Below are 4846 nucleotides of genomic sequence, written 5' to 3'. Positions count from 1 at the left end.
GGGGTATGAGATCAGCCTGACCAACAAGGAGAAACTCCGTCTCTACTAAAAATACAAAATTAGCCCAGGCGTGGTGGCTGGCACATGCCTGTAATTCCAGCTACTCAGGAGGCTGAGGCAGGAGAATGGCTTGAACCTGGGAGGGGGAGGTTGCCATGAGCCAAGATTGTGCCACTGCACTCCAGCCTGGGCAACAAGAGTGAGACTCTGTCTCAAAAAACAATGCTAATAAAATAAAAAGAATCAATTTTACCAAGACAAATATTACAACCTGAGTAATAAATAATTTATACATTATTTTGGAAAATTTGGTTAACTTTTGCAATTGAAAAATAAAACATAGAATGTTTGGGCTGAAGTTATTCTAAGAAGGGTGCAAGAAGAATCAGTTTTTTGTTTTGTTTTTTTGTTTGTTTATTTTTAGCACTGTGTTTCGATCAAGATGTCTGGTAAAGCAAATGCTTCCAAGAAAAACTCTCAACAGTTAAAAAGAAATCCAAAGAGAAAAAGGATAATGAGGAAATGCTTCTGTGAAAGAAAAAGGTTAGAAATACATTGAAAGGAAGTAATTCATCTGAAAGATCTGTCTTCTGAAGGACAAACAAAGCACACTAACCTAAAACAGGTAAAGATAGCATCCAACAAGAGAAAAACCTGGCAGCCTCTTTCAAAGAGTAGCAGAGACCATTTCCAGACTATGATTGAATCAGTAATAACAACAATTTTGAGTAATAGTATTAAAAAAAAGAAGAATTACAATACCGTATCAACTTTCTGAAGAAACAATTGCTACAACGGTGTCAAATTCCCTCCCAAAATGATGGAAGATTTAACTGATGTTTCAAGTCTGCAGAATGCAGAAAGGGCACGAGACAAAGCTAATGAAGAGCCTCTGGCATTACTACAGGAAACATATAAAATGGTAGAGACCACAGAGTTAATGACTGGGAATATTCAGAGCATAAAGAACAAAATTCAAATTCTGGCAAGCAAGGTGGAAGAAGAAAAAGAGAAGGTAAAACAGATGCATCAAATAAATAGTGGCGTACTCCATCTTCCAGAACTTTCTCAGAAAACCCTCAAAACACCCACCCTTCAGAAAGAAATTTTGGCACTAATTCCAAACCAGAAAGTTTTCTAAAGAACTTGGATATTCTTCATAATTCATCACAGACGAAGAACATTCATTGAAGAAGCCTATAAGAAACTGAGTGCCTCTTAAAGATTGTTTTTTTTTCTTTAAGATTGCTCCTTGTTAATGTAATGTTCACAAATTTTTAGAACTGTTAACCTATGATTATGTGTACAGAGGCTAAGTCTTCTGCAGGATTTATTATGTCCTGATAGGCAATTTAAAACTAGTCTTCGTGCGTCTATCATTAGAACCTAGTGTAGTTCTGAAAACTGTTTTTAATAGTTGCCAAACCTAGGAAACCAGTATTTATATTGCTGTATCTACAAAACCATAAAACAGAAATTGCCTTGATGATCTAATAGTTTCTAATGCCTGAATCGAGCTCATTTATTGGTTAACAGCTCATATCAGGAGGTGTGATGTGTAAATGTTTACATACAGTGCCTAGTGCATAAAAACCTAAGTGTTGGCTATCATTCATTCTGTAGCCAACAGCCTACAATTTCTGTCCGGTCATCTGGAACTTGAAAAATCCTCAAATGCCTTTACTCTTTTACTCATTACTCTTTTACATAACTCCATAGTCTTTTTGTGAAGTAGTTAAGATATGCCTGGTATCTTTAACTTTGAAGGTAATATCAAAATTCTATTTCTCTGATTTGTTAGAGAATTGATATTGATATTTATTTTCTGCTATCATCAAAACATACTTCTAAAAATTATTAAAAAGGAACTGTAGCACATGTATTTCATTAAAACAAAAATCACTCAAAAAAACTTCTTTATAAACTTTTTCTCATGATAATAAGCTTATATATGTGAATAAATGATTACTTAATATATCAAAAATTATTTCTAACAAAATACAGTATACTTTCTTGGGTTTGTTTTTAATCTGTAAAATAAAATGACTACAATTACAAAAAAATAAATAAAATACGATTTGTAAAATAAAAGTTTAATAACTATAATAACAAGTAAAATTTTAACGGAATAGTTAAAGTAGGACAAGGTGTATATTTGTCAGGTAGAGAATAAAGACACTGAATAACTTCAGACTTCAGAATATTGTAAATTGTAGATGTAACAAAAACATTTAACTACAGTATACTGTTTTACAGTATTCCATTCTATCACAGTATAAAACAAAGAATATATGAAACTTTAAAAAATATATCGAAATATAAGAAAAGAGGAAGTGAAATAAACGATAAGCAGAAAACACAAACTATGATCAGAATAAATTAAAATTAATAAAAAATATAAATGCACTAAACTCATTTATAAAAACAACTTCAAATTAAATTTGAAAACCAATATAACAAACAAATAAGCAAAAGAAGAAAACAACAGAAACAAACATAAATATATGCATCTAACAAAGAAACACATAAAACTATATTGAAAAATGGAAAATAATGAGGTGACAAAAACCGACACAAAGCAAAAAATATGAATTAAAAAAAAACTGGTATAGCAAAGATAGTATCAGATTAAATAGAACCCAAGAAAATCATCAGTTAGAAAAGTAATGAAGAGCCATAAACAACTGTGAAAAGAGAGAATTTAGAACAGATAATTTACATTATGTATTTCTTTTTATTTCAACTTTTATTTTAGATACAGAAGGTACATGTGCAGGTATGTTACATGGGTATACTGTGCAATGCTGAGGTTTGAGGTACATATCCCCTCACCCATGTAGTAAATATTGTACCAAATAGATAGTTCATTTACCAGCTCCCTGCCTCTGCTAGTCTGCAATGTCTATTATTTTCATGTTTTATCCATGTGTGCTCAATGTTTAGCTGTCACTTGTGAGAAGATGTGCTACCTAGTTTTCTGTTTCATCATTAATTCTCAGGATAATGGCCTCCAGCTGCTTCCATGCTGCTGCACAGGAGATGATTTTATTCTTTGTTAATGGCTGTGTAGTAGTTCATGGTGTATATGTGCCATTTCTTTTTATATAATCTACAATTGATAGGCACATAGACTGATTCCCTATTTTTACTACTGTGAATAGTGCTGTGATGAACATATGAATGTATATGTCTTTTTGGCAGAATGATTTATATTCCTTTGGGTATATAGCCAATAATGAGATTGCTGGGTTAAACTGTAGCTCTGTTGTAAGCTGTATGAGAAATCGATTATTGAAACATGGTTCACTTTTCAAGGAACTGATAGCTATTAAGGAGACTTCACATTCATCTTTGATGAAGAACTAGGGATGGAAGAGCTGGCATCCACTATGAATTGTGAAAATTTGGAGAAGGGGGTGGAATGTCAAAGAATCAGATAAGGAGACAGTGTAGACAAAAGAGTCCAGACTGAATTTTTACTTTTCTTCTGAGAAAATAGGGGGGAAATGAGGATATTTACATAGGAAGGACATGGTTGAGTTTTTACTTTAGGGGATGGGGGTTAAGGGAGGCATAGCATGATGAGAAATACCTAATGTAGATGATGGGGTGATGGATGCAGCAAATCACCATGGCACATGTACACCTATGTACCAAACCTGCACTTTCTGCACATGTACCCCATAATCTAAACTATAATTTAAAAAGAAAATAAGTAAAAGAAAAAATTATGATTTCAGCGAGAATAGAAACTATAAGATGCTAAAAATTAGGCTAGGTTGTGCAGTAATCAATGTTAGAGATGAAGAGCAGGGCGGATATAATAATTCTAGTAATTTCATTTGAAAATAAGAGTTTAAGGAAATACTAATCCCAATATCTCATGGCAATAGAAAGTTTACACTAACTCATAATTTCAAAAGTTCCAAGTTTTGTGACTTGTATTATGTGATAGTTTGATTGCCACCTTGCCTGTAAGAAAGCACTTTCTCATGTATAGACATGTTTAACATATTTTTTCCTGTAAGACCTGTGTCTATAATATCTTGACATCTCCCCAATGTGTTAGTGCAAGAACAACTAAAGAATAATGCATCTATTGAGCATTCTCATCATTCAGAGTTTAATGTTGCATAACGTTGCAGAATAAAATAGTTTTAATACTTAAAAATTTATTGCTTCTTGCAAATACTGATGCACCTAAGTAGGAATAACACCACAGATAATTTTTATCATTGAAATTACATATACATACATGTATATACATATATATATATACATAAAAATAACCATAAAGTAAAATACAGTGATAAGTTCTGAATAGAATTTCCTGATTCATACTTCGTGAGATAGAATGTATTGTAATGGATGTCACTGAACATTATTATAAAAGTCTAACTGAGAAAAGTCATTCATAGACATAGTAGTCCTCTAGAGTAAGCCTAAATTAATATTGATGTTGACGTAAAGAGATATTAATAATGAATATTATGTCAAAGATGCATGTCAAAGACACATGTCAAAGATAGTAAAATAAATAATTCAGAGGATGCCAACACAATTTCTGTATCAGTTTCCTACCAGAAATATGACATTTAACTACCATTTCCTAACAAAATATATCATACAATATTACAAATATCTACCTTTTAGTAAGTGAAGACCATGTCATTTTAGGAGATATATTCTGAAAACAAAGATAAGAAAGCATTATATAGACAACATCTCAAACCTGTTCCTCTTAGTCCATTTTTACTGCCATTTTACTTCTACCCTGGTAGAAGTCAACATTGTTTCTTATCTAAAGAGCCAAAACAGCTTTCTCAAATAAATGGCCCCACCTCTA

General features: G+C 32.2%; 1 pseudogene; it reads left to right on the top strand.

The window, feature by feature from the left end:
- Positions 1-342: 342 nt before the first annotated feature.
- On the top strand, positions 343-1329 carry LOC116556690 (annotated as a pseudogene).
- Positions 1330-4846: the final 3517 nt, after the last annotated feature.

Source organism: Sapajus apella, unplaced genomic scaffold (assembly GCF_009761245.1).
Source record: "Sapajus apella isolate SASKATOON/1434 unplaced genomic scaffold, GSC_monkey_1.0 scaffold2, whole genome shotgun sequence".
NCBI classification, from domain to species: Eukaryota; Metazoa; Chordata; class Mammalia; order Primates; family Cebidae; genus Sapajus; species Sapajus apella.
This window is presented reverse-complemented; position numbering and strand designations above follow the sequence as displayed.